Source organism: Podarcis vaucheri (assembly GCF_965113315.1).
Source record: "Podarcis vaucheri genome assembly, chromosome: 2".
Lineage (NCBI taxonomy): Eukaryota > Metazoa > Chordata > Lepidosauria > Squamata > Lacertidae > Podarcis > Podarcis vaucheri.
The window spans coordinates 60,071,646-60,084,797 of NC_138760.1; the positions used below are offsets into that span (position 1 = coordinate 60,071,646).

The 13,152-nt window shown below is 43.4% G+C and overlaps 1 long non-coding RNA gene across 2 annotated transcripts in view; it reads right to left on the reverse strand.

The window, feature by feature from the left end:
• Positions 1–440: 440 nt before the first annotated feature.
• The window catches only part of LOC309527042, a 47,585-nt gene continuing 34,873 nt past the window's right edge, over positions 441–13,152 (reverse strand). For both annotated transcript variants that reach the window (XR_014217060.1, XR_014217061.1), the window contains one exon: positions 441–810. This is a non-coding gene — a long non-coding RNA (uncharacterized lncRNA). The remainder of the gene's footprint in view (positions 811–13,152) is intronic.

The window sequence follows — 13,152 nt, forward strand, 5'->3', positions numbered from 1 at the left end:
ACCAAGCACATAATCCACATCATTTTCTAGGTCTCCCCCATTCCTTCCTGTTAGGGAAATGAAACTCGTTAATAAAAACTATGATTACATATCCAGAATTGCTAAATTCTAGTTGTGCATTTATTTAAAATTGCTTAATTGCTCCTCCATAGCCACAACTGTATTTGACCCAATGGGGCTCACCCAGGAGAACTTATTGTGTCCCCAGTGTCATTGACAAGAGAACAATGGTGCGATCTTCTCCTTGTGGCATTTGGGCCATCCACAATTGAAGGGGAGTGTTGACACTCTCTGCCACAGTTCCACCATTCAGCAGCAAGTGTCTACCGACACACCTCTTTCCACCGCGCAGCTCCTGATACAGAAGCTAATTCACATTTCCAGTAAAAGACTTGTGTTTATTTAAATAAAATAACACAGTAATTGTCACTGCAGTTGAAAGAACTAAAGTTAGAAACACATTCCTCTGATTACTGCACTTCCTGGCACCTGCCTCTCACAGAGATTTGTTCTGGCACAGAGGAATGAAAACAAAGCAAAACACAAAACTGACTTGATAAATGAGAGGGATATAAAAGGAGGGGGAGGTGATTTGTGACTCTCACCAAAGATACAGAGAGAAGAGAAGAAGGCGGTTGTTGTTTCAGGTGTCCTCCTGGGAAACTGTTTTCTTAGAAACAGGAAAGACCTCATGCTCCTCAGATGCCTTTGGATGTCAACAGGGAGGGGGGAAACCGGCATACCATCTTCGTCTCCTATCCTCATCCTATTGTATTTCTTGAAGTCACTGCAGTTCAAGGGAGAACAGATCTATGGAGAGAGGGAGGGGGGAGAGGTAATCATCCCACTTCTAGAGGTTAAAAGAATTTTCTCTGTTGTTTATGTTCTTCCAGCTACTGAAAAACTGGAGTTGCCACTACAGTGGTACCTCGGGTTAAGAACTTAATTCGTTCTGGAGGTCTGTTCTTAACCTGAAACTGTTCTTAATCTGAAGCACCACTTTAGCTAATGGGGCCTCCCACTGCCGCCGCGCCGCCGGAGCACAATTTCTGTTCTCATCCTGAAGCAAAGTTCTTAACCCGAAGCACTATTTCTGGGTTAGCGGAGTCTGTAACCTGAAGCATATGTAACTTGAAGCGTATGCAACCCGAGGTACCACTGTATTCCTATGCAGATTTGCTAGGGTTGATCACTTACACAACACACACACACACAGAGAGAGAGAGAGAGAGAGAGAGAGAGAGAGAGAGAGAGAGAGAACCTAGATCTGCATAAAATTTGCATAGGCCAATTTATGGCCTGGGTCCAATTCACTGGCACTCTAGAGGAAGCCAGCATAAGAGCTTTCCCCTCTGGTAAGCAGAAATGCTTGCGCTGATGGGATGATCAGAAGAGCATGGTGTTGAATTCTTCCCTGTATAGATGGAAATTTAGAAATAGTCACTACTGAAATAGTAATGCATCTCACCATGGTGGGGAGACTGTGGACTCAGCTACACTGGCAAAGAAAAAGCGCTTTGTATATGCGTTGTTTATGCATTCTAATACTGTGACACCAGATGGCGCTGTGGAGCTCCGTTTTTGCTAACCCGATTTCTCATACAAAGTTTAAAATGAGTTTAACTGAAACGCTTCTTTGAGGTGTCTAGATCGAACCTGTGACTAGGTAGACTGTGTGTGCCTGCTCAGTCCACTGTCCATTGTTGCAAACCACTTTGAAGATGTCAAATGGAAAGCAGGTTATAAACATTCATAAACAAGTAAAATAATTAGGAATGTAAACTTTAATGAATTACTTGTACATCCCATTTTTATCCATGTTTCTTCAGAACTCTCCACTTAATTTCAATAGGACCTACTCTGGAGCAATTGTGCTTAAAGGTAAAAGGTAAAGGGACCCCTGACCATTAGGTCCAGCTGCGGATGACTCTGAGGTTGCGGTGCTCATCTCACTTTATTGACCGAGGGAGCCGGTGTAGAGCTTCTGGGTCATGTGGCCAGCATGACTAAGCCGCTTCTGGCGAACCAGAGCAGCACATGGAAACGCCGTTTACCTTCCCACCGGAGTGGTACCTATTTATCTACTTGCACTTTTTGGTGTGCTTTTGAACTGCTAGGTTGGCAGGAGCAGGGACCGAGCAACGGGAGCTCACGCCGTCGCAGGGATTCTAACCGCGGACCTTCCGATTGGCAAGCCCTGGGCTCAGTGGTTTAGACCACAGCGCCACCCGCGTCCGTATTACATTTCAAGGCCCTCATTTTGGAGAAGCTGTCAGCATATGTCTCTGTTCCACATCTACAAATAAGGGCAAAAATCATTGTTGGTGCTTTTCAATGCATTTTTTAATTCAATCAAAAGTGACAAACTTCTTGAAACAAGCCAGCAGTTTTTAAAAAGTCTCTTCACTCTATAATTCTATTATCTATTCTATTATCTATCAGATACAAGAAGTCAAAACTCTTATCCTTTGTCTGGTTTTCCTTCCATTTCCTTTCCTTTTGGAAAGACAAAAATGTCACTCTGCTCCTACAAGCCAAAAATCCGGCCTCCCTACCCTTGCCTTCAGCAATCTTCTGATTGTGATGCAAAAATTCCAGTCAGGTCCACCTCAATTCATTTTGCTTAGGGAAAAAATTCCTCTCTCCCACATCTATGTGCAGGAATTGATTCCTTGATGCAGGTTCCGGGAGAAAGAACTTCAGCCCAGATAGGACATTCCTGGACCAGGACTATGAACCTTTTGTGCACTTGTTGTTTCAGGTGTCCAGTATCACTGCCCCCATTCGGGACAGGAAGTGTCCCATGTCACACTGTTTTGTCCTCTTGTAGCCTGATATCAAAGGATCAGCTAGCCAGTTCCTGTGATCAGTAGATGGGGGTTTGGTTACTCTCCCATCTCATCCCACCCCCCACCCCCGGCTGTTACGACTGCGAATGTGCCTGGCTGCCAAACATGGAACAAGACAAGGCTTTATTTAAGAGCCTTCCTTCATTTTCTTGAGAGAGGGGGGCAGGAATACAAATCTTTCCATTAAAACTCTAAGCCCAGCTTTGAAGCCCATCCAATGAAGGAATGATAAGACTGTGCAGTGTAAGGAATGCACAATTCATACTTTCTTCCTTGAATCAACGTCAGTAACACCAGTGCGCATGCGTAATTTAATTTTCTTCATTCTATGCTCTCCAGAGGCATGCAAGCTCACTGCACCCCATCCCTTTAAAATCTCCTGGTACATTTTCATTGTGGCCAAGAAGCAGATGTCTGAAATAATAATAATAATAATAATAATAATTATAATTATAATTATAATTATAATTATAATAATAATAAATTGAACAAAACAGCACATCATTGGTGTTCGCTAAAAGCTAAAGGCATACTGGAAAGGTTTTCTATCCTCTGCTCAGTATGAAAAGCCACTTGGAACAAGGAGAGTCTCAGCCAGCAGAGCCCACAGTAGAGAAGTAGAACTATCCTCCATGAACCTTCAAGACAGGGCCTTGGAAAAAAGCCAGAAGATTGCCTTGCCAGGTCCCCAGCAGGATGGGAGCTCAACATCATCCCCAGTCTGTCTCCTTCATGGATTGGTGGAGAGGAATTGGGAAGTTCCTACCTAGCAGGTTCTTGCACTCTGGCTCTTGTGCATTCACTACAAGCTCCCCATTCAATCGACCTAGGAGTAGGGCTTGGAAACACAAAATGCTCCCACAACACTGTAGCCCAGAGTCATGGCGACATGTACGTTTTACACCACCGAATCTACCAATGGGTAGTCCACTTTTCAAAAATAATAACAATGGAAGAAATCCAGTGGCAAAACTTCCAAAATCTCACTGCTTCCCCAGTGAAATGGGCAAAAGTAAATAAGGCTCTCACCAAAAATTTTAAAAAGCTACTGATGACAAGAATGAAGCTCCCCCCTCCCCGACTGCGCACATTGCGCTCTCCCTGTTTCTCCCAAAATTGGCTCTGGGTGGCATCAGGAACAGTACATTGGGGGGGGGGGGATCTTTCCGATTGGCAAGGTGATAAGCTTGCCCAGACTGAACATTTGTCATAGCATAACACTGAAGTTATTTTACAAAATAATAACCTGTCTCAGAGCCACTTCCGTCATTATGATTTCATACCAAAATATCAATCTCCATGTAGAAAGGGGGGGGGAATGTGCTCTGAAATCTCTTGCACTGCAGCCTGAATTTTTATTATTATTATTATTTGCAAGCATAATGACTTGGAAGTAGACACAGGGGAAGACAAAGAACACATTTTTTTCCTGCATGGAGAGATGATCCCCATTGAGGAAATTGTCATCTTGGTCATGGCCTCCACTGGTATGAAGGCCAGAATTGACCGAGGAAATTAGTCTAGCAAGTTTAGCATTCAGTGGAGGAACTAGATGCAAGCGCTTCACAGAGCAGAGAGAGTCAGCCTCAAGAATGTGCTGATGCAATTAGGACAAGTCAGTGACTGTGGCCCATTTTAAAAATAGGCCACTCTTGTCTTTTTTTAAAAAAAAAAAACCTTCCATTTTTTTCGTTGTACAGTGACGCTCAAAAAGAACAGGAAGCCATACTGCAGGGTTGTCGTCACCAGCAGAATCCTTATGCACATTTTTGGGGTCTCACCACCAGCTCTGGCCAAACCAGTTTCACAAGAGTTCATAATGCTCTAAGTCAAGGACAGGAGACATTTTGCAGGCTGAGGTCCCCAGTCCCTCATCCAACGGAGCTATATAAAAAAGGGGGCAAGGCCACTCACGCTGTCATACACACATACATCTCCGTTCATACATGTGTGTGTGTGTACACACAAACACAAAGCTATCAGAATTGAAAAATAATAACTGGAGCTTCTCTCAAATATAATTGCAGGCCTAGGCAGGGTGGCGGTTGATCTTCATGGAGATTGCAGTGAATGGCAGGATTCATTCTTCCCTCCTGAGCTGTAGTCTTCACAAAGATTACTGAGATTTCCTGATCGGGCATTTTGGACTCGGCTGGCCTTTAGTGTGGCAGACCTTGCCCTGTGGAATTCCTTGCCAAGAAACAAAAACTCCATGCAGCAAGAAACAAAAGCAGGCTTCCCTCAAAATGAGCTAAAGGAAAGAAATGCTTATTACTGAAGAAATAAATATCAATAATGGTCCTCAAGTAGAAACTAAGGCAAGGCCAAAAACATCACAAAACTCTGATTCCGGAAAGAATGTCACTTCACTCATGCTTTGGCAAAACAACTATGTCCATCTTTAAAATTAATAGTTTGAATTCCCTCTTTAAAAAAAAAAATTATAATAAATAAATCTGACAAACCCTATATTGAACAGAATGTACCAACAAGAGTCGATGTTCAACACACACAGCAAGCGAAAGGGTAATCCAATTCTACATAGCTGAAAATAGTACCAGGAACTTTATAATTATAGGATGGATTTCCTTGGTTGCAAGCCCGGCAAAAGTTTTCAGTGCTGGTCCAGCTGCTACTTTTCCACCATAGTTTCTCACAGCACTAATCCAGCCAGCCTCAAACTACTGCAGACTCCCCTGCCTGTGTCTACAGATGCAAGGCCTGAGACATTTCCCTTTGAGTTGCCAGTTTGTCACTAGCCCAGTGCCCTTCATCCAGTCTTCGGCCCGTTTTTCTTTGCTAGTGAGAAAAACGGCACCAGCTCAAACTGCCTGGATCAAACTCTGACATTTGGTAAGGCTGAATTTATTGGAAGCCTCTTCCCCCAGCATACTGCTGAGCACACAGCATGAACAGGGAAAAACCACATGGTGGACAGGAAAGCAAAGCAAGTTGCTCTTTGGAATCCTGCCCCCCCCCTTCCCTTTTGCACTTTGTGCAGCTGTTTCATTTAACACCCTGAGAATTAGTCATCCTGCTTTTGCTTCACTCCCCCCTCCCTGCTCCACCTCTCCGCACCCATCGTCCGTAGCGATGATAGCCAGGTGCAGGCAAAAACCGCTCTGGAGTCTGTCAGCTGTACAAATGCAGCCATATGGGCCAAGCTGGGATCTGGGTTAGTCTTCAGAAGGTGAACGCGCCACAAAAGGACCTTAGGTCAAGTTAAAAGTGGCACAAACATCTGGGACTCCTGAGCAAAGAGCTGCGAGTAAAAATACATATATCTGTCAGCCTGAAACAACACTCCTGTAGCTCTGTGTACAAAACCTTGAGAAAACTGTGTCAGCGCTGCTTCAAGGGTCAGATGTAATCAGTAGTGTTTTAAAGAAACAGCACCCAGTGCTCTTTCGCAGGCAGGAGAAGGATGCCGGCGGAGATTGATTAACTAAACGGCAACCTCTGTACCAAGGCTGAACTCCGATGTACACTAGGGCCAAAAATGCACATGGTAATATATACCCATGGAATAAAAGCTTACTGTTTGGCAGGGGTAGAGTTTGGAATTAAGATATCAGCTTGGGGAGGGGATGCTTAACCCTTCCTGGTTGTTGTGTCTCTACTCTCAATTAGGTAAAGGGACTCCTGACCATTAGGTCCAGTCACGAATGACTCTGGGGTTGCGGCGCTCATCTTGCTTTATTGGCCAAGGGAGCCAGCGTACAGCTTCTGGGTCATGTGGCCAGCATGACTAAGCCGCTTCTGGCAAACCAGAGCAGCACACGGAAACACTCTTTACCTTCCCGCCGGAGCGGTACCTATTTATCTACTTGCACTTTGACGTGCTTTTGAACTGCTAGGTTGGCAGGAACAGGGACCAAGCAATGGGAGCTCACCCCGTCGTGGGGATTCGAACCGCCAACCTTCTGTTCGGCAAGCAAAAAAAAAAAAAGCTAATGCTATTCTAGGCTGCATCACAGATTTATAATTCCAGATCAAGGGAAGTAATAGTACCACCCTATTCCGCCTTGGTTAGACCACACCTGGTGTGCTGCATCCCATTCTGGGCACCACAATTTAAGAAGGATATTGACAAGCTGGAACGTGTGCAGAAGAGGGCAACCAAGATGATCAAGGGTCTGGAAACCAAACCGTATGAGAAACGGCTGAGAGAGTTGGGAACATTTAGCCTGGCAAAGAGGAGACTGTGAAGAGATACGATAGCCATCTTCCAGTATCTAAAGGGCTGTCACATCGAAGATGGAGCAAGCTTGTTTTCTGCTGTTCTGGAATCAAGGAATTCAAGTTACAAGGAGATTCCAACAAAACTTCAGGAAGAACTTTCTGACAGTCAGTCAGAGCTGTTTGACAATGAAATGGACTCCCTTGGGAGGTGGTAGACTCTCCCTCCTTGCAGGTTTTTAAGCAGAGGCTGGATGGCCATCTGTCATAGATGCCTTAGTTGAGATTCCTGCAGTGCAGAGGGTTGGACTAGATGACCCTCCAACTCTATGATTCTATTAAGCTACCCCCCCCCAAAAAAAAATGCTCTTGCATCGTGTAGCTTGGCCCTCATGTGGCAGGAAGCCTCACTGAACACACTGACATGTTTCCAAGAAATCACCCATAGGGCTGGGGTTTTAGGAGATAGCCTCAGTGAAGGGATGTTTAAATAAAAGGCACTGGTGCGGGGGGGGGGGGAGATAAGGTGTCCAAAATTATGCAAGGTTTGGAGAAAGTGGCAAAGGAGGCATTTTTCTTTCTCTCTCATAATACTAGAACTCAGGGTCATCCAGTGAAGATGAAGGATTCAGGACAGACAAAATACTTCACACAGCACATAGTTAAACTATGGAATTTACTCCCACAACATCCATGGCCACCAACATGGAGAGCTTTAAAAGAGGATTAGAAAAATCCATGGAGGATAAGGCTATCATTACTAGCCATGCCGTCCCTTGTCCAAGGTAGTAGGACTCAGAATACCAGTTGCTATAGACTGCAACTGGGAAGATCAGAGTTGCGCTCAGGTCTTGCTTGCAGGTTTCCCACAGGCATCTGATTGGCAGCTGTGGGAACAGAATGCTGGACTAGGTAAGATTTTGTTCTGATCCAGCAGGGATCATCCTAAATTCTTATCCAAGTAAACAACCACCTCAGACATCTTTTCGGCACTAGGTCAAGATGTTCCTCTACTCACAGGCGGTTTGTTGGGATCAGACGGCTGCTTTTATGCCTCTTTTGAGCACAGATTATCTCTGTTGTTTTGTCTGGTTGTGATACTAAGACGTTGTTGATACTGTTGTGTACTGCTGCCTTGTTTTAACTTTTGTCTGTTTTAATCTGCTGTAAGATGCCTTGAGTCGCTTTGAGACATAGGAGTTTAAGAACTCTAATAAACTACGCTATAGAGAGGAATGATGACTCATCCAGGACACCACAAATATGTCTCTGCTGTGTGTGTGTATGTGTGTGTGTTTAATGCACCAAATAAAAAGGAAAATGCAGAATAGTGGACCTTCTTCCACATCATCCACAACAAATGAATTCCTGCTATGCAAATAGCCCTGAAAGGGTTGAAGTGGCTGTTGTTAGAAACAGGACACTAGCCTAAACTTTAAAAAGTGTATGTATGTCTTTGTGGGGGGGAGGTGGGTGGATAGTGATGGAATACTGTGTGTGAATGAAACAATGAGGGTGAAAGGTATGTGAGAAAGAGAGAATGAATGGGGGACAGGGGTGCATGCTTGTGTGTGTGTGAATAGTTGTATGGACTGTGTGTGAATAAGGAGGAAAGAGTATGGGATGACTCCCACCCTTCTCCCATATTTCTCTTGCTCTGCTCATGTTTGGATCTGGCCCCACCCAGACCTGAGGGGGGAAAGTATTACCCACCCTTTGTCTAACGGGGCCCACTTGTCTTTTACACAACATTTTTTAAATCAAGGCCGATATTAACAACGTGATACCAAAACATTTCCCAGATGAATGAAGGAAATAAACTGACAGAAGAGGGACCAAGAACCTTGATGCTTCTTGTGAGATACCGTTCCTCTCACACAAGGCTGCTGTGACCAAGTATTTGGAAATTTCTACAAGGCTCCTGAGCATTTCCCAGGCAAATTATCTCATTAGCTTATGTTTGACATCACATAAACCTTGAATACACTCTTTTCTTTTGTGAACTTGAGCACTTACTGTAGCATCTTGTATGGAAAGCACCAAAGACTGAAATATTCTACTGAAAGAAAAGTCTGATCATGCATCAAAGAATATTCTTCTTCAAGGATACAGTTCTAAATACAATTACAATCCTCGCCAGGGGTGGAAGGCTCTGTTGATTTCAGCCTTCTTAGTTTCTCACTTTTCCTGTCTTAAATTCAGTTCTCAATATTCGTGCAGCAATTTGTGAATCTTTAAAAACCTTGTTAAAATTATTCAGCATTTTAGTGTGAATTTATCCCAATAAGCATATTTCTGAATGCAGTTTTGACTAATGTACACATTTATGCAAACTCCATTGGCTCTGGGAGGGGGCAGGAGAATCCTGGAACAGCGCATGGGTAAGGGAGAGGAGTGGGGGGAATATTTCCTTCTGGCAAGCTGGAAAGCTTGCATAGATGGAACGAGTGGAAGAGTGCAATGTTGAATTCCACCCATTCTATCCCACTGTTGCGGGGGGAACTGTGACCTGTGTGCCTGCTCAGTCATCTCTTCAGGTGAAAGCGACCGACGGCCAACTCCTGCTGTCCCTCCTTGGGGTTCTTTCTTTTTAAACTAGCTTTCAACCAGACAACCCTTCAATAACAGCTGTCCCCTGGCAGCCCTCAAAATAGAGCCCTGTCCACTGTCAAGTAGAACACAGGGCCACCAAAGAACACTGTAGAAACGGTGATGTCCACCTCTTCATTGGCCCACCCCATCAGAGGTCAATGAGATATGTAACTATAGCAACCTTTAGGAGATATCTGAAGGCAGCCATGTATAGGGAAGGTTTTTTTAAAAAAATGATCAATGTTTTATTATGTTTTTATATATGTTGGAAACCGCCCACAGTGGCTGGGGCAACCCAGTCAGATGGACGGGGTACAAATAAATAATAATAATAATAATAATAATAATAATAATAATAATAATAATAATAATTATTATTATTATTATTATTATTATTAGACAGAGAGTTAGCCTGAGCACCACAGATATGCATGCTTGAAAGATGGATGTGTCCTGCACAGAGAGGGAGCATAGAGCGAGAGAATGTGCCCAGTACCAAAGACAACAGGAATGTAAACATGCCTTAGGTCTGATTATGGAAAGTGCTTTGGCAGAGTGAAAACTGTGGCACAAAGAACTACTCTCTAGATATTCCAAGCTATGGCCTTCATTCAATATAGCATTTACAACTAGACAGTACGGTCCAGCTCTTTCCTTAAAAGGTGACTTCCTCAGTTTGGCAGGCATCAGGCCGGCAATAAAATGACCTTATGTCCGAGGACAGTGTCAAATTAAATGAGCAGCTGAAGAAGAAATCTCCCTCTCCCTCTCATATCCCTTGCCTATGCGCAGTCCTTTTACGGATTCCCTTCTGCTTTGTCTGAGAGCAAAGGCAACTTTTCTCTGCTTGAAACGAAATGCTACTGAAGCAAGCCCCACTGCGCTCTCTTGGCAGGCGACCAAGCAGGCAGCAGCCTGAGAGCAACACATCACCCGCCCCTCAGCCTTCATCACATCAGCAAAGTTAAATTATTTTAGAATATGCAGAAAACAGGTGGGTAAAAACGAAGGCATTGCCATCAAGATCGAGAAGCAAGAGGACTAGATAAGTAAAGTGTGCAATTAAAGAAAAAGAGAGTTATATGCAGCTCAGGCAACATTGTTTTTGAAGGTGGCTTCTCCCTGGCTATTTGCTTTTCATGAGAAGACTCGTTGTTTCCTTGCTTTTCAGCTGTTCCAGCTTAGGCTGGGCCATTCTTTCCCTTTCCTTTCCTTTTTTGTTCAGCATTCACAGTGCTCCTTGTTCTGATCTGCTATCCATAACATTTGGTTCCAGACCACGTGGCACACTGACTCCCAAAAGACTGCCTCGAAAACTGAATAAAATGCTTTTCGTTTACACTTTCATTTATGTCAAGCCATTCAAAAGGGCTTGTTTTCACATCTTACCAAGCTCCCGTGAGAATTAATTCCAAGTATGGATAATTCTCTCTCTTTTTTGTGTGTAGGGGGAGAAACCAGCTTTTTTCAGGTGATCCTTTGAATGCAACCATCAGGTATCCAAACGGTGACAGAATGTGCTTATCGATACCGAGTAATTCCTTGTAATAAGCACCTTTTAAAAGTATCACAGCGTTCCACACCAGTTCACCATTTGCCCTCTAATTTTCAGCAGAGAACAGATTTAATGCTGGAGAACAAAGGCTTCCTCAACAATGGACTGTTCCATTGTTAGCAGGTGGAAAAGGAGAAAACTGGCAATTATAGTATTAAAACATTGTGAGGCGCTCCTGGAATGAACTAAAAACAAACCACTTCATCGTGACAAAATAGTTGCCCTCTGCAATCATGCCCACTTCTAAAATGTTGTATTAAAGTTTTTCCATTAATGCTTTGCTATTAGCCATGGACCAGCTCATGCCAGAACAGTGGATCAGGTTTCAGATTCTGCTCAGGTTGGATTCAGACTTCCATGCCATTCATGTGATTACAATTATTACCGCACAGCCCGTTTTCTTGAACTTTTCCACCTGTGGAGCCACATAAGTCAAATGTAATCTGGTTTACAGAGCTGCCACTTCCAAGTTATTCTCACACAGTGATGTTTTCTTCTAAAGGCACCACTGTGTGGTAAATTTAAATAATTACAGCAACAGGGCAAACTATGGACAAAATACCAAGTTTAAGATATACCAAGGATCAACTTTACTAGGTAGGCCCATGTTAGGAGGAAAAGTCACTTTGTGAGGCCCCATGTGCACTATATGTTTAAAGCACTGTCATCCCACATTGAACAATCATGGTTTCCCTCCAAGAATCACAGGAACTGTAGTTTAAGGATGCTGAGAGTTGTTAGGAGACCCCACTTCTCCTCACAGGGGTACAATTAGTTTAACAATCAATCCCTGTTCCCAAGGAACTTGAGTGCAAATTGAAAGAAAGAAAGAAAGAAAGAAAGAAAGAAAGAAAGAAAGAAAGAAAGAAAGAAAGAAAGAAAGAGGGAAGGAAGGAAGGAAGGAAGGAAGGAAGGAAGGAAGGAAGGAAGGAAGGAAGGAATAAGACTGACAATTTTAAAGGTAAAATAGGTACATTTCATGTAAAACTTTACAGATTGGTTCTGGAGATCTACAAAGCCTCCTGCAATGCTATGGTTTTATGATTAGAGCAAGGTTGCTGTTTACTTCTGAGTAAACATGTTTATTTCCAACATCATGTTCAGAGCATGTTGGTTGTCTGGAGCATAGAGTCCAGCATGCAGTCATTATCACTAATTTCTTGCATACATTACTGTACTCTGAGAGAAGACAGTTCGCTTGGTGGGAAAAGTCTCCTCTTTGATAGTGATTTCAAACTGCCTCATTGCTTGCAGCACCTAAGACAGAACTAGAGCACCTGTTGCAACCTCTGCATATTAGCTATGCTAATTCAGTGATGAATGTGCTTTGTAGAAATAGCATATGTTGCTTGGCTAGAGGAGTCTTGGGTAGGGGAATTGTAGCCACATCCAGGCAAGAACCAAGGACTCCGGATTATGCGGGGTCAAGAGCCACACAAGAGGAATTAAATTGAAAACTGAAGGAAGAACAAGAGGTCCCAGAGTGAGAAAAGACCAGAAGCAAGCTCCAGCCCTCTCCAAGATCAATAGCATTAATTTGTGCTCGGCACAAATGTTTATTACACCGCAGATATTTGGACTGCGGCCTCACTGCCACAGGATGCAAGCGAAGCCAAGGATGTAGTGAGAGTCAAAGGTGGATTGGATATCAATACATTTGCCAAAGAAAGCTAAAAGTAAGGATTTTAAGGAAGGGTAGTAAACATGAATGACTCGTGGTCTGTCAATCTATTCTCCAAATTCTAGGGACTGGATGTTATTCAATGCATGAAGACTATCTTACGACTTATTGCTGTAGAAAGGCTGGTTTCTCTTCGCTACCAGCATGGACATGAATCCAGACTAGGTGGGTCATATGTAACCTCCCAAGACTATACTTTAGAAAGAAGAAAATGAAAAGTCATGTAACTAGTTGACTCCGTAATCCATGCTTTATGTAACTTGTGGTCATATTTTTTGTAAAGGGAAGAAAAGCTA